At 36.1% G+C, this 22,346-nt stretch overlaps 1 long non-coding RNA gene across 2 annotated transcripts in view; it reads right to left on the reverse strand.

The window, feature by feature from the left end:
* Positions 1 to 667: 667 nt before the first annotated feature.
* The window catches only part of LOC308183637, a 91,962-nt gene continuing 70,283 nt past the window's right edge, over positions 668 to 22,346 (reverse strand). For both annotated transcript variants that reach the window (XR_013942474.1, XR_013942475.1), the window contains 3 exons: positions 5,822 to 5,934; positions 2,598 to 4,956; positions 668 to 1,193 (listed from right to left, as the gene is read on the reverse strand). This is a non-coding gene — a long non-coding RNA (uncharacterized lncRNA). The remainder of the gene's footprint in view (positions 1,194 to 2,597; positions 4,957 to 5,821; positions 5,935 to 22,346) is intronic.

A 22,346-nucleotide genomic window follows, 5' to 3' on the forward strand; every position in this document is an offset into this window, starting at 1 on the left:
AATAAAACAAAGTGCAAAAACTGACAATGGTTTATAATTTTCATAGTCACCTATAGCTTTCACATTCTGCTACCACACTTCCATCAGAAATTCTGCAGAGTAAAACAAGAAGTTAAATGCATAAGGGAAGTGCTAATGTCAATGTTGTGGTCTTTTTTATTATTATTATTATTAGTGACATCATGAAAATATCAGATAATTTTTAATGATTTGTTTAAACCTAGTTAGAGACCAGTAAAGACTAATATACTAGCTCCTCTATTACTTAATTTTCTAGTAAAATACATCGCAGAAAGAGCAGTATAATTTTTCAGCCTCCATCTAGTTATGTATTTTTGCACTGACAAGTCCATAATATGTCATAGATTTGTTACACAAAAACATCAGCAGGCAGTAATCATACCTAGTTGCTTGTTCTTAAGGCAAAGATTAACACTGAGAAGATTAGTAACTCTCATTTAGCATGAAGATTGTTCACACTTGGATTTAGATTGTTGCAGATTCTAAGAAAATGAAGTTCCTTAAAATTTGCTGTGTTTTTAAGGTTTGCTTTACAAGTAAAAGTGTTAGAACAACATTTTTCTTCAACGAAAACTAAGAATTTTGGAACAAAATATGACAAAGGTGAATTCCATTAACCCATTGAGTGCAAAGGAAGGAGCAAAACAGTACCAATAATAGTTAAAATAATAATAATTTAAAAAAAAAAAGCTCAAAGATATGATTTATATTACAGTGGGATTCACTGTATGTCATTTTGCATTTTGTATTAAGTTGCAAGGAGGAGCATGGAAGAAGATATTAATCTAGAATGTTTGGTTTAGGAGAATACTAAAAGGAGGCATTATTGTCTCAAAATAAGAACTTAAGTTTATAAAAAATTAAAAGAATTCATTGTTTTGTGATAGGAAATTTTAAAAATGGCACGAACATGGATTTTGTAAATAACCTTTACCTTGAATTTTTCAATAAAACACAGCAGAAGTCCTTAGAAATATCCAGAATTTTGGGCATATTTTCAATCAGAGCTAAGTTGAGGCTGTGGAGGACAGAGATAAAGGCCTCTCCTGAATCTCCAGCATGATCTGGTAGATGCTGGAGGTAGATGCTGGACGCTTGTGATCTTAATTGGACTACCTGGAGAACGGTAACCAGTAGACCTTCAATGTGGAGAGGGGAAGATCTGGGAAGATCTACAATAAAAACAGAGGGGAAAAAATCACATTCCGCAATTAATCAAGTCCCCCTGTTCTCTCAAAAAATCACTAAGGCTTTTTTACGGAAGCATTCTCTAGACATAGGCATAGTCCCATACAGAGTTTAGAGGACTAGTTCCTCCACTAAAAAAAAATAATAAAAAATTAGCAATCATGGTGTACCTTTGACAAATTTAAAGCATATATGATCTCTCTGAGCTTCTAGGACTATTTTGCACATATGAAGCAGGTAGTTTATCTTCTACTGGAAATGCTTGAGCTCTTCTATTTTTAATGCAGATCATAACTAATTGCATACTCCTAACTGCTCATCAGCACTGTAAGCAGATATTATTTGCTACCAGTTTTTTAAAAAGAGGATACGTTTGTATAACTGCAAAATAGAAAATTATAACCAGCATAGGATTTAACCAGCAGGGAGAGAAAGCTGAGGTGTATCTCAGTGCAGGGCTGCCAAGGATTACCATGTTACTCCATCTTGTTATGAAGTAACAGCTAGCTTAGGTATGTTCTGTTAAAATGGAGCTGGCAACAATGGTTTACTTTTCCCTTTGAGTCAAAAAGTGTGAAAACAAACTTCTGCTCTTAAAATTTTTCCCCAAAACCGGATGAAGTATTTGGCAGTTTGCTGATGAAAGACGTTTTGTTGTATTGGTGCACAAGATTAATTCTTGATAATATTGCAGACATTTCAGTCTCGGTACCAAATCAGCAAAAATACTACTGGTAAAAGTGGACTTTTTATTTGAGTTAAACTAAGAAATCTGTGAAAGTTTGGGAGAGGGGGACACTGAAATACATATTTTTATAAGCTGATGGTGAAACAAATACAAAAAAAAAAAAAAAAAAAAAGGAAATTTATTTGAGGTCAGCCTTGGCTTACTTGGGGGATTTTTAGACTTCGTCTTCCTCTTTTCTAGTTTACACATGTAATTCTGAAATACATAGGTCATTCAAAATTAAAATAAAAAGAATTTCAATTTTGTAAATGTTGCTTAAATGCTTTTATATTTCTATAATGAAATATTTTAATTTAAAAAAAAATCAAAAAAATGTTTTGTTCTTTAGAAAAACTTCTCTTGTATTGTTTCTACTGAATTTCTGGGAACAAACACACATGCCATATCTATGCCTGATTTCAGTCTCCAGTTACATCATTTTCCACCAAGTGAACTCATTGCCATGCAAAAATTGTTCCACTCTAAATGCAAGGGCTATTTTGATTGTCTTTCATGCTTCATTCCCCTTCTCTGAGTCATGCCAATGTTCATGGTTGTCACTTCTAGCCTTGGCTTGCACTGTGTAATTATGAGAAAAGACTAAGCTACAGCAGAAACCTGAATAGAGCATAAAAGTAAATCAGAATGGTAAGTTTGCCACCTTCTGAACAGGTGCGATGTGCAGTCATTCCTTGTGTGATGGTGAGGTAGTGTTAACTATTATCTGTAGCGGTGGCATTAATTCTGAGCAATCAACTTGCAGTCATCACGGATGGCTCTGTGTAAAAATTACACACACACAAGATGCCTTACCCCCTTCTTTTCTTCTTTTGACCTGGAGAGGAAACCCAGGACAATCTAGCTTTAATCTGTGCCCCTACAGTTTTTGATAAAGTTATTCTACTCTTTTCTCATGAATCTTGTCAATACACTAACAATCACAACTGCTGTTTCCATTTCAAATATAAAAGGCAAGTTTTTTAATTTTACTGAGAAAGCAGGATGTCCAGCTCCAGTGTGCTGCATATGTATCCAAATGAGAGCCATCTGTTGACATACAGCAGGATGTATGTCATCCTGTAAACCCTAGAGCAAATATGAGGTTAATTGTTTTTCATTTCAAAAATACCACTTTTATAAATGCAACATAATTTGTTTTGAAGAAAAATGAAAAGAAGGAAACAATAGGTTGTGCAGAACAAAACAATTTAGTTAGGAAATAAGCATGAGAAGAGTGGGATATGTGCCACACTGCAAAGCTCATTCGCCAATACTGTATTTGAAAAATTACAATGAGCATGTCTTTCAAACATTGAGTCTTGAATGGAACAATAGCATGTAGGACATCCTGGGGCAGTGGGGAGAGGATAAATCCTTCTCCCGTCTAGGGGCTCATGACATAGCCAAACCAAATACTCATTGTGCCAATTCCTGTACCATGATGCCCTGCCAAGCTCTGACTATGGACTGGCTCACCTCTGTAGCTGTCTGCCTCAATGTTTGTAAAATGAGTTATTGCACCAAAGGCCAGACTGATTTTTCAGCCTGTAAAACAATGAGATATTAACAATTATATTATTCCCCATGTACACTACTGGTCTGAAGAGCATTATCTGTGCCTTCCCTTAGCCTTCCCTTTCTACAACAGTTGGAAGGAACAACACTATATATATGGAGGAACCAGGCCTCAGAACTTTCCTTAGGAAAACTCTAATTAGTTTTATTTGGCTATATTTTGTAGGCAGTTAGTATCCATTTTGCTCTTAACTCAGCTTAAAATAAATAAATAAATAAATAAATAAATAAATAAATAAATAAATAAATTGCACTGTTGTTCACTATTGTTACTAATATTCTGGTATTTTAAAGTTTTTCTGCACTACCCAGAGATGGCTGGACTCATAAGTAACAAGAACACTATTAATGCAATGGTAGGACCATACCTTGGCAATCTATATGAAATTTGGAAGGAAAGCAGAAGCACAGGCTGCAAGAGAAAAGGGCTTGAAGAAGGCAGTAGGAAGTCATGCAAATTTAATGCAGATGAAACAGCTTCCAGTTACTCACAGCATCAAAGCTTGAAAAGATTAATTTTTGCCTGGTAATTAAGACCTCTATTAACTGCTCTTCTAGACTCTATCTGCTCCTAAGGAATTATTTACTGAAGATCTAGGAAGAAGCCTAGCCTGAGGAGAAGTAAAATACTCTAATTTGAATTACATTTTACAGGAAATTTAAAGATAATGAGTAGAAAGAAGAAAGAGTTTGGAAGAATCTGCAAGAAGTCATTCTGGTTTACCTTTTAATTTCATGCTAGCAGGATACAGAGGTGCTACAGACACTTCTTTTTAAATGCCATGTTTATTTTTGTAAATATATATATTTGCATACACATACATACATAGAGATTCCTCTTATGTTGCTACCTCATGTCTGGTGTCAGAACAAAACTTATGGCACCTACGTGTCTTTGGGAGAGCAAACATAGTAAAGGGGTTATGGCTAAATTAATTTGCTAAAAATCATCACAGCAATTTCCTTAACATAATAAGAGAAAGGTTATTTTCTCCTTAAAAAAAAAAAAAAAAAAAAAAAAGGTTTTGTACATAGGGTTCTGTACATAGGTTAATATTCTTAATATTTGCAGTCTATGTATAATTCATTTATTAAATTTATTTATTTTTGTCATTACTATAATCTTTTTTTTTTTAGTTTTTATTTAGTTTCTACATACACACATAAATATTCATGTGGGTATAATTTTTGCCAGTATATTACACAGTGGCCTCATATAGATGAGGTAATTTCAGAAAAATGATCAATCGTGACTTGTTTAGTGCTGCCTAGTTTATCAGTGACAGACAAAAAAAAAAAAAAGAGAGAGAGAAAAAAAATTTGCTTTTAATATCACCATCCCAGTTGTAGCTCTCCAGGTCACCGTGGTGTACTACACATGAACTTGAGCTTGCAGTTGAGTACGAGTATCCACTTATTTTGAGAGCTAATTTGCTGCAGTTCACCTGCCAAGAAAGTGGATACATAAGATCTTTGATTAGCTGGTACATTGCAGGAATTTAAAACTGTGTTTATTCTGCATACACTCTGTATACCATTGTCAAAGAATAAAGGAAATACCCCAGTATGAGCTTACTCTAAAAAGGAGGAACACAGAAAAGTTGCTTCACTCCTGTTTGGTATTTCAAATAGTCATTCAGTAGAAGCCTTGAAATTCTGACAATGGCAGAGCAGCAGCATCCCTTTCTACATCTTCACTTTAACTGTCCTTATTCATCATCTTCCTTGATTAATCAGGAATAATCACAGTTTAACAGCATTGTTGTCCCTGCAGTGCTTCATCCACATAATGTTCTGATACAGATGTGTTCTGACGGCTCTGCTGTGCTTGAAGAACTCTAGATTTTTCTAAACTTCAGTTCAGGATTTCAATTAATAACATGCACATGCAATATGTTCAGCCCATCCTGCGTGCATAAGCATATTAAGACTGAGCTATAACACTCAGAAGTTGGCAATTTGATAATTTCTAGATATTACATAGCTTGGTCAGAGCAGTGAAGATGCCAAGAAATCATGGGTGAACATATGAAGTCTTTCAACATCATCCACATGACTTAGAGCTGGAGAAAGAGGCCTTGTTCAAGGAAAACTAGATGTGTATAAGCTCTGTATATTCTACAAAGAGAGAAGTACTGTGTATAATTGCAATTGTCCTACTGAAATAGAGGAAAACCACATTTGTTTAATTTCATCAACATCCTCAGATCTCAATTTAGATATTCTACCAAGTGCTAATCCTGCCAAAAATACACATTAACTTCCACATATGCCCAAATATTAGAGCTGCTGTGTGGCTATCGGATCTACCTGGTTATCCCTGCAGCATAAGTCTTGCCATGTAAAGGTAGCACAGGACCTGGTTTCAGGGAATGAAAGGCTGGAAGGTCACAGTCATCATGCTTCTAGCTTCCTTCTGTGAGCTGCAAGAAAAATTCACACTATAAAACTCCAGTAATCGCCACAGATTTGGGGAAACTCCTTATATTGCTGAGACACTGATCTTCACAACTAGTCTAGATACTGCTTTAAGTTAGATTTGGTCTGGCAAACTAAAGCAGATTGAAGACAACAAAGAATTTGACATCTCATGGTAGAGTCCACCTCGTACTGTAATAACAGAACAGCACTGTAGTTATGCCAAACCCAACAGTGAGTGGTGAAGATAGGGTATATATTTTAGTTTATATCATTACAGTTAAAAGTGATCTACTCAGTCTATCTGGTCAGAGCTGAGCTATGCTGGATGTCAAAAAAAGCAGACATGAAAACATATTGATTATACTCAAAAATTCTCAGAGTGTTATAACATCATAATTCTTACATAACACACACCTAACCATTTAATTACAGTTTCTCAGCTTCTAAGACTACTTAAATGCATATGTAAAAGTGTTTTGGGAAGAAGTGTAAAAGCAAATACTGAACAGATGCAGAATGCTGTCCAGAGAAGTAATGTCCAGAAAGGTATCAAATCATGTAACAGATGGTTCATCATACAGATACTTTTTTCATCTCAAAAACATTTACACTGAGATTATGGTGATTTCTGCAACATCAACAAGCTCTCTGAACACTGTTGATGAGAAGGGTTTTTTTTTTCAGTTTCTATGAGCTTAACTTGCATAACTTTTCTGACTACATTGCGTACTTCCTTTCAGTAACCATTATTCACAAGTTTATAGATTAAAGTGACTTTTCTTTTACCTTTCACCTGTTTGAATAATGTATTACTTTATTTAATAGTAAAATTCAAGCTCTCTCTTCCTCCCTCGTTTATCATATGCACCAATCGAATTAATATCGAATTAGGCTGCAGGCTATTTTGTGCAAGGGTTGTTTCCAGCAGCGTATTTGCAGAGCATTTACTACAAATGGGTCTGCTACAATTGGGTGTTAGCAGAGTACAAGTAACAGATATTATTAGCAACAACAGAAGCCTTAGGTTCAAAGATCAGGTGAGGTTATATCTAAAAACAAATGAGACAATTTCATTCTACTGGCTAGCAAATAGTGATTACTTCACAAAATGAATTCAATACTTGCAACCTCTGGTGAGAATTCCTGATTGATGGGAGTTCTGGCTGGTGCTGCTTGTCAGAGCTGTCGGAGTATAACCTTGACGTGTACATTTCAGCACTGCCTGCTACTCTCTGTCACTTTCACTACATGCACAGCTCTAATTTGGAGTTTTCAATGAATGGTCATTTTGCCATTACTGATTTTTCCTCATTTAACATTCTTGATGCTGCTTCTCCACTCTGCTTTTTATAAATGTACAAGAGAGGTAGGTACAAGGTAAAAGCTACAACCACATAAGGAAACTTCAGATAAAGCTGACACAGTAGCAAAATGGTAACTTGAATCCAGATGTGCTTCTTCTTTTCTGCATGGTGATTTTATTGTATGTTTTTTTTTGGCTAGGTGAGTTGCTAAATTGAAATAAATTGCTATAAATTCAACACACAATACAATTATTAAGAACACTTACATTTTTAAAGCCTAAAATGGCAGCATATTATCATTTTAAGCCTAATTCAACAAAAAGCTATCATTGTGAAGATTTTAATAACACTGTGCAATGTGTATGAAATTGCTACCTATAATAGCAAAAGCATGATAACTCATGGCAAATTAACATCTTTATTAGACAGCAAAACTGGCAGTACAAAATTGCTGGAGAAATTTGAAATATGTTTGACAAGGTGAGACTTATAACAGATGGGATTATCTAAATGAAATACCATTGGAATATAGAGATTTTGTATCATAGTACAATATTGAAAAAATTGAAATATGATTTGAAGGTAGCATACTCGATGCACAGTAATTCTTAGAAACTGTAGAGAATTGTAAACCTTATGATAATAATATAATCATATACTATTCGAAGAGAAAATTCCTATGTGACTGACATAAAGAAGCAGCTTAATGGAAAGAAAATCATAGAAGAGGGTGTTATACCATAATGTTCATTTTTATGAGCTGCGCATGTAGTCTAGTCTGTAAAATAGTGCAACTTCACATCTTCTGGGGAGCTCAGAAAGATAATAACTTGGTAGACACCTGGAGAGTGTTTCAAATGCCTAACTGTGAGGATTTTGTACCATTTTGACCCTAGAATAATTGTTTGGGACTAGCTGTTATGACATAAGACCCATATGAGACACAGATCTTTTGATGAAGCAGCTGGATATCAGGCATGAGACCCTAGCGCATCTAAAAAGGCAACAGATGACAAAATTCAAGTGTCTGAACCCTATGTTCACCCCTGCTTAGTTGTCTTGCTCAAGCAGCTGATGGAAGTTGTTGTCATTCATAGCCCTGAAATATTTCTTCCCTTATTCAAGTGACTTATACATCAAACAAATTGAAAAGAATTCCTATCTTCAAAAAGGACAAAGAGGACCCAGGGAACTACAGGTCAGCCAGCCTTACCTCAGTCCTTGGGAAAGCAATGAAGCAGCTAATCCTGGAAACCATTTCCAGGCATATGAAAGACAAGAAGGTGATTGGGAGTAGTCAGGATGGATCCACAAAGCGTAAGTCATGCTTTACCAGCCTGATAAAGAATGAAATGACTGGTTTGGTAGATGAGAAGAAAGCAGAGGATATTGCCTACCTTGACCTCAGTAAGGATTTCAACACTGTTTCACATAAGATCCTCATAGAAAAGCTGATGAAATATGGGCTGTCTGAGCAGACAGTGAGGTGGATTGTACAGCCAGGCCCAGACAGTGGTGATCAGTGGTTCAAAGTCTAGCTGGAAGCCAGTAACTAGCAGTGTACCCCAGGGGTCAATATTGGGTTCAGTACAGTTCAATGTCTTCATTAATAATCTCTATGATGGGGCAGAGTGTACCCTCAGGAGGTTTGCTGACAACACAAAACTGGAAGGACAGGCCGACAGACCACAAATGGACCTCAACAGGCTGGACAAGTGAGCTGACAGGAATTACATGAGGTCATGTGGTGGTTTTACCCAGCTGGGCAGCCAAACTCCACCACAACCGTTCTGTCACTCCTCCTCCTCAAAAGAAGAATGAGGGAAGAAGGCAGCATGCTGGAAAGAAAATAAGGCTCATGGGTTGAGATAAGGATATAATTATCCTTAATTAAAGGGAAAAGGAAGAGGAGAAAAAAAAAAAAAAAAGGCTGTGCGGAAGCACAGAGATAGGAAAAAAAAATATTTTCTACTTCCCATCAACAAGCAATGTTCAGCCATTTCCTGGGAAGCAGGGCCTCAGTACGCGTAGTGGTTGTAGGGGAGGACAGATGTCATCATAATGAGAGCCCTCCACACACACACACATTCCTTCCCCTTTCCCCCCTTGTATTGCTTAGTGTGACACCATACGGTATGGAATATCCCTTTGGTCGGTTTAGGTCAGCTGCCCTGGTGATGTCCCCTCCCCACTTCTTGCCCACCCCCAGCCTACTGGTTCTGGGGGGTTTGGAGGGTGTCTGGGTGCTGTGCCAGCACTGCTCAGCAGTAGAAAAAAAACTGGAGTGATACCAGGGCTGTTCTAACTACAAGTGCTGAGCACAGCACTGTATGGGCTGCTGCAGGGAAAGTTAACTCCATCCTTGCCAGACCAGTACAGGTCAATAAGGGGAAGAGCAAATCCTACACTTGCAGAGGAACAACCTCATACAACCTCATCAACCTGTAGTATATGCTGGGGGCCAACTAGCTGGTAAATAGTTTTGCAGAAAAGAACCTGGGGATCCTGGTAGGCAAATTGAACATGACCCATCAGTGTGTTCTTGTTGCAAAGGAATGGTGTCCTCCACTGTACCAGAAGGAATTCTGCTAGCAGACTGAGGGAGGTGATCCTACCCCTCTACTCAGCATGAGTGAGACCACACCTGGAGTACTGTGTCCAGTTCTGGGCTCCCCAGTAAAGAGAAAGAGTCCAGGAAAGACTCCTGGAAAGAGTCCAGGGCCTCAAAGGCCCCAAAGATGATTAAGGAACAGAAGCATCTCCCCTTTGATGAAAGGCTGAGGGAAAGGCTGATAGAAAAGCTGTTTGGCCTAGTAAAAAGAATGCTCAGGTGGGATCTCATCAATGTGTCCAAATATCTGAAGAGAAGGTGTAACGAAGACCAAGCCAGGCTTTATTCAGTGGTACAGTGACAGGACAGGAGGCAATGGGTACAAGCTGGAACACAGGTGGTTCTTCCTGAACCTAAGGAAAAACTTTTTTACTGGGTGACACTTATCCTCACTGTATAAGGGTGACCAAACATTGGAACAGACTGCACAGAGGCTGTGGAGTCTCCATCCTTTGAGCTATTCAGAAACCATATGGACATAGACCTGGGCAACGTGCTGTAGGTAACCCTGCTTGAGCAGGAGCATGAAACAGATGACTTGAGGAAATCCCTTCCAATTTCAGATATTCTCTGACTCCGTGAAGGGGAAATCAAAAGACCTCTTGATACTATGAACAGTCAACCCCCATTCTTACCTACCTAACAAATAAGAACATAATTCAAGTCCACAGTCCATGTGCATCCTAGCATATGACCTCAGGAGTCCTTAAATCCCAAATCCCTCTCAGCAAAGAGAACTGTGTGCAATTCTCAAATTGCAGTTGAGTAAATGTGTGCAACTGCTGAAGGTATTCTTACAGACTTAATAAAACTCATGCCTTGCTATAGGTATCTACCCATCTATGATTCAGGCACACGTATGCAGTGGTGCATGTATCAAGCATTCATTTGTGTATTCATGCAAAACACTTGTCTGGATTCAGAAAATCAGATTCTTAGTATACAGCTGGTAGCATCTCTACTTTATCATGCTTCCTATTGCTTTAGTTTTGTGGCTTCTCTCCATATTAATAGAATCTCATGGCTAGCTCTAAAAATATTGTTCCCCTTACTATGGGAAAAGTTCCAGTGTATTGCATTATATAATGTATATACTTACGCCAGTAGTTCTGTGGACATTACCTGATAGTATTTTATCTTTTGTTTTTCTTTTTGTGATGCAGTTCATTAAACGAATTTCTTCCTAGATCCTGTTGTTTTCATCATGATTCACTAAAGTCCTCTGAGACTAGAAAAGCCTCCAGGGTGTATATGCTCAAAACAAACCTGAAACTCTGGAGAACTTACGTTTATCTTTACCTGTCTACTTAATCAGCTTAATTTGTTAGGGTAATATTAAAATTAAATAATAAAAAGCAAGGAACTGTGTAAGAATTAGTCCTCCTACACTGCTTGAAAGACATTACTTTTCAAACAAGTAAATGATCCCTATCTTGTTTGCACTAAAGCTAAAATGTAAAAACTTACTGTAATACATTTGAAATTGCCCAAATACCCGTCTTATAAATTTTCATACAATATTTGCTTTAATAGACATGAGAAACATTGTAAACCAGTAAATGGCTAAAGAAAAAAAAAAAGAAAAAAGAAAAAAAAAAGAAAGAAAAAATTGACGGACATTATAAGCCATTTTTTTAATTAAAAAAAAAAAAATTAGAAACCCTTGTTTTCAACAATGACAGCAGACATCTCACACCAGCCAGGTCCATATAATCCTCACATGTCTCTGAAGCTGTTGGTCTTAAGCTCTGAAGCTTTACACAGATGTAGAAGCTTTCACACAGAATCACACAGAATCACACACACAGAATCATCTAGATTGGGAGAGACCTCCAAGATCGCCTAGTCCAACCTCTAACCTAACACTAACAAGTCATCCACTAAACCATATCACTAAACTCTACATCTAAATATCTTTTAAAGACCTCCAGGGATGGTGACTCGACCACTTCCCTGGACAGCCCATTCCAATGCTTAACAACAAATTCCTTTAATATTTCTGTTAAAATAATATGAATGTCCAACTGCAGATTGGAATAGTTTTGAAAATTTTAAAAGTATGAAGTCTAAAATGGAAATGTAAGCAATAAGTCATAATTTTTTTTCAAGCCATTTACTTCACTGAGACAGAAGAACTTACTCTCCTTTGCATCAGGTGAGCTGGAAGTCAGGAAACCTCAAAAGCCTGTACGGTTCTGAGTCTATTTTAACAGAAACATCTCATTTTTATTTATTTCATAGATTGCAAAGAAACTTTGAGAAACACTACAAAATTTGAAAGTAATTGAATTTGAATACTTTAATTATACTCTCTTCCTAAGTCTCCACCTAATTCTTATCCACATGAACCAGTTTTGCTAGCATGGTGGGAATGGACATATACTGCAACGTTTTCACAAAACTGAACACAAAATTAAAAATCCTAATGTCACTGTCATTTTCACCATGCACAGGAAGGGCAGAGATTTTAAAGTCATGTTATTTTGGTAAAATGAGAACAATTACTGTTGTGTCATTGCTTAAGCACCAGAAGTTTTCAAATCCCTTCAAATTATATTTCTAGATGTTTTTATGCTTGAGATATTGCAAAACTAAAGCAGATCTTCATACTCAAAACATGCTAAGTACCCATTTTGAACATGTGGTTGCACTTAGCAATAATAATGTTCATAATATTTCATTAGTGGCCTCAGACATTATTCAATGGATTCCAGCTCATACTAAAATTGTACAGCTCCTTTGACCTTCAAGACACTTACAAAATACTAGTTGCCTTTTTGCAGGTTAAAAAAAAATGTATTTGCAATATATAATATAATAATTAGGAAACTAATTTTTCCTTTTTTTCTCTCTTTTTTTTTTTTAATAGCTATTTGAAATAAGCTACCGCTTTCATACTAAATCACCACTAAGATGGATGCATATTATATGCTATACACATCTGGCACTGCACAGGCAATCTAACTTGTCATGGTAAGAAAGATGTTTCTCTGTATATGCGACTTGTGTTTGACAGATGACAAGCAAATGATTCAGGTACATGAAAAAAAATGTGCAAAATTACATTCAGCTCATAATAAAAAAGTTCATTTACAAATTTGCCTGGGAAACTTGGAAATATATTCAACTAATTGACTATACAAATTACAAATATATGAGGGAATAGATAAGTTTTTGCAGTGCTGTGAAAAAATGGTAGATTAGTGATGCAATGTACTGGCTCTGTCTGGGATGAAGTTAACTTTCCCCACAGTAGCCCATATAGTGTTGTGCTCTGCACTTTAGCTAGAACAGCCCTGATAGCACACCAGTGTTTTGTCTATTGCTGCTCAATGATGGCACAGCATCAAGACTCCCCTGTAGCCGGGGGGTGGGTGAGAAATGGGGAGGGGACATCACCAGGGCAGCTGACCTAAACCAACGAAAGGGATATTCCATAGCATGTAGTGTCACACTCAGCAATAGGGGGGGGAAAGGAAAGGGGGGGGGGAAGGGAAGGTGGCTCTCATTATGATGACATCTGTCCTCCCCAACAACCACTATGTGTATTGAGGCCCTGCTTACCATGATATGGCTGAACATCACTCATGGGTAGTAGAGAATAATTGTTTTTTCTCTCTCTTTGCTTCCATGTCTTTTTCTTTTTTTCTTTTTCTTTTTCTTTTTCTTTTTCTTTTTCTTTTTCTTTTTCTTTTTCTTTTTCTTTTTCTTTTTCTTTTTCTTTTTCTTTTTCTTTTTCTTTTTCTTTTTCTTTTTCTTTTTCTTTTTCTTTTTCTTTTTCTTTTTCTTTTTTTTTCTTTTTCTCTTTTTCTTTTTCTTTTTCTTTTTCTTTTTCTTTTTTTCTTTTTCTTTTTCTTTTTTTTTCTTTTTCTTTTTCTTTTTTCTTTTTCTTTTTTATTTTTCTTTTTCATTTTTATTTTTATTTCTTTTCTTTTTTTTTCCCAGAAAGTTAGTTCAAAATGTTTCATAGAAATAAAACATTAGCCATCTGATTATACTCTCAGTAATTACATTTCTTTCCTCCTTATTTTTGAGCCATAACCCTAATTCATATACCTCTGTTCTTGACTCATTATAGGATCCCATCTCTTTGTTTTTCTTTTTCTTTTCCCTTTAATTAAATTATCCTTATCTCAACCCATGAGTCTTTTTCTTTCCCATCACACTTTCTTCCCCCTGCTCTCCCTTTGAGAAGGGTGAATTAGAGCAGTTGTGGTGTAGTTCAGCTGTCCATCAGGGTGAAAGCACCACGTGCAAGTACGCCATTGCCAGGTTACTTCAGAATGTAATAAATCTTTGGCTAAAAGATCCAATACATATGTAAAATATTATTTCTGTTTTTATAATGGTCACATTTGTGATCCATGTGTAAGGGAAGAAAATGGCTATATTTTATGACATAAGACAGCAAAAGACTGGGATAACCCTGAGGTGATCCACAAGAAATGGAAACCATTAAATGTATAGTAGCTGGTCTATTTCCGTCTAAAGTGTTACGAGTGCTGTAGAAACCTTTGAAGGCTAAAAGAAACAACTAAAAGAAAGAAAATTCAGGATTACAGTCTCTAAGACTTATGGCAGAACTGTGTGAGGTTTCTCACTTGTCATACTTATTTTCATTTCACAGGATATGTCTGGCAGACAGAAAGGAAACAGTTGCTTCAAAGTGAACTTTGAGGAACATAATGAAAAGGCCAAACAATAAGCCTTATCTCTCAAATCCATCTCAATTTTTAATAAACTCCTCCATCATTTTCTTTTTTAAAACATCTACAGCTGACTCAAAAATTTCAGCAGATAATGCCAAATGGTTTTGATATGTCATCAGACTTTTATCATGTTTAAATGTCAGTGTCAAACAGGGTAACACTCAAGAATGAAGATTCATCAATAATATTCATGTTTCTACTAATAAGTTTGAGCCTGATTTTCAGCAAGCTACTCAAATATATTTACTTGTATTGTAGGAGGTCAAAATGATATCTTTGTTAGATTCCCCACTCCAGAAGTGTTTGCAGTGCTCAAAGATGAGATCCATGCAGAGCCAACCTTTAGCATTATACCAAAAAGCACATCAAAAAAAAAAAAAAAAAAGTTTTGCTCACTGTTTGGAGTGGAAACTGTATAACAGTTTCCTATTTACATGTGTGTAAATAGGAAACTTTAGCATCCAAAAAACTTTTCTGGATTAGTTTAGTAACATGAGTCTAAGGAGGCATTTCACAACACTGTGCCTGGGATGTAAATTTTTAAAATTAAACACATTTAAGAAATTTAAATTTTGTGAGTCGTGGTTGAGCAGACCAACTCCATATTTGCCTCTTAATCAAGCCTGCACCTCGTAGCAGTTCTTGCACATAAATGCCTTGATGATTCCAATCCCTTTGATATATACTGCATGTCCAACAAATATGAACTGCACTGTGTACAAAAACATTAATTCAAAAACATGTTGATGACTGTGACAATAAGCAATTACATGAAGTTGTGGGTTCTCACCCCAGGGCTTATTCGTTCATCAGGAAGGTGTTAACTCATTGAAGACTTTTCCCTTATATTAGCATATGACAGTATCCCCTTCAAAATAACTAGATTTCTTTTACAGGCAAACACACCCCAAGTTGCAGGCATCCAGAAGGTTAGCCATTTCTGAATGTATTACATCCAAGAGAATAAATTCATTAAAGATTTATGATCACCAGAGTTCACTTTCAGATGAAATTATACTTAAAGATATCACCTTTTTTATTATTTCATCAAAAGTTTATTTTTTCATAATGGAAAAATAGAAAAATGAGTAGTTAAAAAGAGAATATACCACTAAAATGGGATTACAAATACTATTAAGAAGTAAAGTTTAGACTTTCACATCAAGAGAGTGGCCTAACTCAGAAATCTGGCTTTGTCTTTCTGTGTTCTGTCAATATTTTCTCTCACTGCATTCAAATACAAGCCTCCTGATGTCATATGTCTTTTGGAAAGTTATGCCATTGAGAATACAGCTTTTCTGTGTACGCTACCGTAGGCCACAATGACTCACAATTGATGATAACTCTATTGCTTCATGTGGTATTTCACATACCAGATGAGAGGATGAGACCGCATCTGCAACACACATACTTTATTTAATTCATAAGATAACCTAAATTTTGTTATTATTGTTGCAGAGACTACACAGTATATTAATAATACAATGAAAAAAAATACATTTTGACAGCCACCCTTGTTAATTTCATAAATTTTTAATATCATAACTATCTATTAGACAGTTAGGATAATTCATGAGACTTTGTTGGGTTTTATGCTTTTTTACCTGCATCATCAGACTTCAAAGAAGGTGTCTTAACCAACAGAATATACATAAATCTAGATAGGACATGACACTCTTCCCAGGTATCTTGTTTGAGCTAAGACACTGTGCAGCAGGGCACAGAAAACATAAAGAAAGTGAGAAGGAAGAGAGCACATAAAATTGAAGCAGTTGGATAGCCATTCAGGAATACTAGAAATCAGCCATCCTAATATATATATATATATATATATATATATATATATATATAATATATATTATATATATACATATATATATAAAATATCTGGATACAGATATATAAATAGATAAAATATCTGGATACAGTTATAAATGTATTAAAAAAATATGAAAATATTACCTAGCTGAAGCGCAAGTGCACTGGATAAGGTAAGAGGTCCATACAGACCCATGCCCTTTCTTTGAGAGTAACTATAAAGTCGTAATATGGGAAGGAGTTTAGGTTACACTACACACAACAATTATTCCCTCTACTTACTTTCTCAGGACACCTTTCCAACCTATAGAGATTTCTTAATGGTTTATCTACTAAACATTTTCAATTGCCATTGATGAAACAGATACCAGGTGGATTCAAACAGCTACTATAATGCATTTTGTCACTTTGTTTTTGTTTTTTTTTTTTTCCATTAGCAGTTTATTCTGAGAAGTGCCAAAGTGCCCTTATACTTATTCTCTTGTACAAAAGATGAAGACCCATGGCATCCTGTCTTGGATCAGGAATAGTGTAGCCAGCAGGACCAGGAAGGTGACCATCCCCTTGTACTCTGCTCTGGTGAGGCTGCACCTCGAGTACTGTGTTCAGCTTTGGGCCCCTCACTACAAGAAGGACATCGAGGCCCTGGAGCGTGTCCAGAGAAGGGCTACAAAGATGGTGAAGGGCCTGGAACACAAGTTCTGTGAGAAGCGGCTGAGGGAGCTGGGGTTGTTTAGTCTGGAGAAGAGGAGGCTCAGGGAAGACCTTATTGCTCTCTGCAACTACCTGAAAGGAAGGTGTGGGGAGCTGGGGGTCAGCCTGAATTCTTGCACATAACGAGCAATAGGACTAGAGGGAATGGCCTCAAGTTACAGCAGGGGAGGTTCAGGTTGGAAATTAGGAGAAATTTCTTCTCACAAAGACTGGTTAGGCCCTGGAACGGGTTGCCCAGGGAGGTGGTGGAGTCACCATCCCTGGGGGTGTTTAAGGAAAGGTTGGATGTGGTGCTTAGGGACATGGTTTAGTGGGTGATATTGGTGGTAGGGGGATGGTTGGACTAGATAGTTTTCCAATCTTAATGATTCTATGATCCTATGATTCTATAAAAAGGCTCTGGTGTTACAAATTCTCTTAATCCCCTCTGCATGAGACACAGATTCATCCCCGAAAGGTGCTTCCAAATATTGTTGCAACTTAAAATTCTGCCTCTTTGGTCTATAGCAAGACCCACAAAAGCAACTCAAATTGAAGTTGATAACCCAAGCCATGCTACCTGAGGCACTAGAATAATGTCCTCTGTACATGAATTGTTGTGGGAGTTTTCCAGCCCAAATCTAAAGGAATATTCTCTCTATTCTACCTCTCCGTGGTTAATGGAATATTTCATTTATGAGACCTTCTGGTTTTTGCTTATTGTGCTTTCATTTTTACTAGGCAACTTTTTTATCTATTCAAATACATTGTCTTTTTAAATTAAACTATTTTCGCTATTGTTCAAACCTTATAGGTCTATTGATAGAAGTACCTGTTAATACAATGATTTCATTATTACTCTTTCTAATAATGCCTGTTTTTGTGGCACACATTATGTATTTACTGTCACTGTTGCTTTCCTTTAATATGAGTGTAACCTAATCTAAAAGAAATATATAATACATATGAATACAGGAAATATAAAAAATGGGAAGGGAAGGGAAGGGAAGGGAAGGGAAGGGAAGGGAAGGGAAGGGAAGGGAAGGGAAGGGAAGGGAAGGGAAGGGAAGGGAAGGGAAGGGAAGGGAAGGGAAGGGAAGGGAAGGGAAGGGAAGGGAAGGGAAGGGAAGGGAAGGGAAGGGAAGGGAAGGGAAGGGAAGGGAAGGGAAGGGAAGGGAAGGGAAGGGAAGGGAAGGGAAGGGAAGGGAAGGGAAGGGAAGGGAAGGGAAGGGAAGGGAAGGGAAGGGAAGGGAAGGGAAGGGAAGGGAAGGGAAGGGAAGGGAAGGGAAGGGAAGGGATTCAAAAATGCAAACTATTGCTTCTATTAAGAACATGAGAGACCAAGAGAAAGCTGACAGCTATTGAAATCAGGAGATATTCTATGAGTGAGGAGAGAGTTGTATTTTCCTTGACCACAATTCATTGCCACAGGCAATATATGAGGAACTGAGAAGCCTTGAGAAAATGTTCCTATGGATTAAATAAAGTGGCTTTAATCACTTTAATATTTTAATGTAGAAAGTTGTCATTCACAGTTATTGTTCATAAAAATAGGAGACATTCATTCTGAATAAGCAATAGAACTTTCCTTACTAGTGCACCTTTCATAAAAATACATATTTAAAGGCCTCTCATACTGTTTAATAATACAGGAATGGATCTGAATAATAATTAAACCAGGAACTGAAGTAGACAGAAATTAGGTAGCATTAGTGAATGGATTTTTTTTTTCTTTCTAAGAGATATAAGAGCTAAAAAATTGTACAGAGCATAGGCACAGACTTTGAAAGAAGCAGTACTGGAAGCAATTCCATCTGTGGCCAAGATGTGTTATGGATAATTCTAAATGTTTGGTGACTGTTGCATAAAGTAAAGACACAATAATATGAACTAACCCACTGCAAATTTTCAGAGAATGACTGGGGAAAAGAAAACATAGGGTCTGGGTTTGGTTTTTTTGTGTGTGTGTCCTGTTTAAAGTTGGTAGTGGTGGTGGTTGGCTGGTTAGGTGGTTGGTTGGTTGGTTGGTAGGTTGATTGGGGCTTTTTTCCTTTGGATTTTGGCATTTGATGAACCCTGGATTTGGGTTGTATAGATCATGCTACACATGGTTTTGGCTGTTAAGGTTTATAAAAAAATTCACATAAGCGAACATTAGTAAGATATTAAAATCCTTACTTTAGCCACCTACCCCTATTTAAATATTCAGAACAAGAAAACACCCAAGCTGATATGCAGAGGAAAGAATATGGTATAATTAGTCCTAGATCAGGTGCCAAAATACAAGTAAGCACTCAATGAAGATGGAGATGAAAAATAAATACTTGGATGAGTGCGTCCTGTCATTCCTCCCCGCAACTGCATCCATGTTGGAAGTTCCAGCCAGACTTCTTTTGATTGGAAAAGACCACCATGAAATAATTTGTTATGGTTTAGTAATATTTATGTAAAGAATTTATTTAGCAAAGTTTGACAGCTGGACAATGGAAGATCCCAGTCACTTAAATGAACAATCATCCTCAGTACCCACTCCTTTGGGTTGCTGTGTCAGCTAGGATAAAAAAGGTTCTTCCCTGCAGCACTTCAAGTGAATCTGAATCCACGTTTTTACTATTTATTTTCTTTTTGCTGACATCTCTGCCCTTCTCTGAGTTTAGCAAAGAATATACATATACATGGCAGTTAAGGTACTATCACACAAAAAATAATATTTTATTTAGCTATTGATCAATCTGACTTTATTCATCGAATTCCACTCCCCCCTCCCCAAAAAAAAAAAAATCATATTTCAGTATTTCAATTTTACACTCTGTGGAAAGCAAACAACATTTGTGCAACTTTCAGATTTTATATCTGTGTAATTTCTCTGCAATTACTTTAGACATCAGAACTCCCTCTCACTATGATTGCAGCTTTTTCATCAAGATGAAACTTAGGCTGGTAACAGCCATTATTAATCAGAAGCTATAAGGTCTTCTTAAAGCAAGAGTTCCCAACAGAATACAAAAATACCTTATTATTAATGGAGATTATCTTGTGAATTTATTACTATTTCAAACCTATTAAAACAATTTTCATCGCTACTATATTTTGGTAACAACTACAATTTCTTATGCAAAAACTATGCATATTTATGAACCTCTAGGGTATGTTCAGTCCTCCCTTTCACTGAATTGAAGAGTATATCACTTTTTAATTTTGATAATTGTATTTATTTCTATTTTGCAGAAATAACATTCTTTGTCATCGTAACAGAGAACAGAGAAACACTCCTTTTGTTTGAAATGTAGTTTGTCATTCCTTTTTCTCTTTTTTGAGAAAAAAAAAAAAGTTATTTTTTTCTTTTAGACCATTTTTTGTCACTTTTCAGAAATAATTGAGACTGTTTTGGTAAGATATTTAAAAGGCTCTTAGGTCTGACCAACAGTAAACTTCTCTTAAACAGTTACCTTTGTCTCCATTTAATCACTAAGCAATTTTTTCTGTAATTTACAATTGTTCTTTCATTTAACCAGAGGAAAGGAGATGGGAATTAGTATTTATAGAACTATAAAAACATTTTAAAAAAATAATTTTAATTAACTCTTTTTCTTTCTGCTTTAAATAAGCTCTTCTCTTCTGCAGTCCCACAAAATACATTTTCTCTGTGGGTTTTGTATGTCTTTCAACTTGCTAAGATGGTCTCATAACTTATTAAAGTTATCTGTCATTGCTATAATTGCAAAACTGAAAACTACCTTTGAAACATAGGGGTAAAAAAGGTGAAGTGTAATTCAAAATAATCTCTCTGTTAATAACTTGTCTAGCCAGCTGTGTCACTATTGGGGGAACAGTTTTTCTTACTTCACCACAAAACTGTGTTTGTTCTACATAATGTCTGATTTACTTCTTTCCTCAACTCATGCTTCATCTGCATTTGATAACAAAGGTCATCTGATCACATAGACGAAACAATCACAGATGGGGAAAAAATAAAAACAAAACCCACAAAAAGAACAAGAAAAAATACCTAAAAGATTAAGGAATATTTTAAATGTCAGAGAGATGCATATGTTAACAGGATGTTGATCCATTCTTAAACCAGGTTCAGAAAAAATTCCCCAGACATAGTACATCTAATGTAATATGTGCCAGATGTAGAAGGGCACAAAACTCTCCAGTCTACACATATTAGTTAATGCAACTTCATCAACTAATAGTACTGATGTCATATACTGAACGGATCATAATCCACAGCAGAACCTGATACAACAATATCCTGAAAAACATTAAGTTCATTCATTCTTTCTATGAGTGTTGCAGACCTCATTGTAACACTCCATTATTACACTGAACCATTAATATGATTCTATTTGGATATGAGACACACCCTAAACTTATAAGGAAACCAGCAAAAAGGAATTATTTATGATGAAAATATAAGAAATTTGCTGATAGATCTACCTTAAAGGAATTTTGTTCAAAATCCTTTTTCATTTTGGAGCCAAGAATCGCCTAGTAGAAGAACACTGCATTTCCCATTGATAACAAAGGCAGACCAAATCCCTAACATAGGGACCCCTATAAAATTTTAAATTAAATGCAGAGAATAGTAGACAGATTGCTAATTTTCACCAGTTAATGAATTTATTATGCATTCTTTTTATGGAGAAAAGAAATTCTACATAGCATGGGTTGCCAGTGTTTCTTATGAATAGCTCATATTTCTAAATGGATAAAACATCACAAAAGCAGAGCAACGGAAAACATGATCTAATACCCTAGGACTTGCCTTGTTTTTGCAACATCTGCCCCCTGTGTGACATCACTTAGTGGCAGTGATAAAAAGCACTCAAGCTGAAATCATTTCATTTAAGAAGAAAAAGCATCTGCTGACAGAGAGTTCTCTAAATTCTGGAGCTCAGTTTCCCCAGTTTGATCTTATGATGCAAGCTGAAAAGCTCAGACTTGAGAACTGAAAAGCTCAGATGGATCACCAATCCATCGTTTGGGGTGAATAATGTATACTTCAAAGTCAATAAAGCATATATTTATTATTTATTATGTGATTTATTAGACCTACCTGGTTAAAATCATGTCAGGTCAATATTTTCTCTTTTTTCACATTTTGGATCATAGTTTTCTCAAATAACTAGTAAAACATCATTCTTGGATGATAGGAGAGAATATTTTTCACAAACAAAAATATAATTATAAAAAATGCTCTAGCATCTGACAAAGTGCTTGCCTTAGATGAATTTTGTACGGACAAGTTTTAAAATCTGACGCATGGTTTCACC

This window comes from Anser brachyrhynchus (assembly GCF_964034855.1).
Source record: "Anser brachyrhynchus genome assembly, chromosome: 1".
Classification (NCBI taxonomy): Eukaryota; Metazoa; Chordata; class Aves; order Anseriformes; family Anatidae; genus Anser; species Anser brachyrhynchus.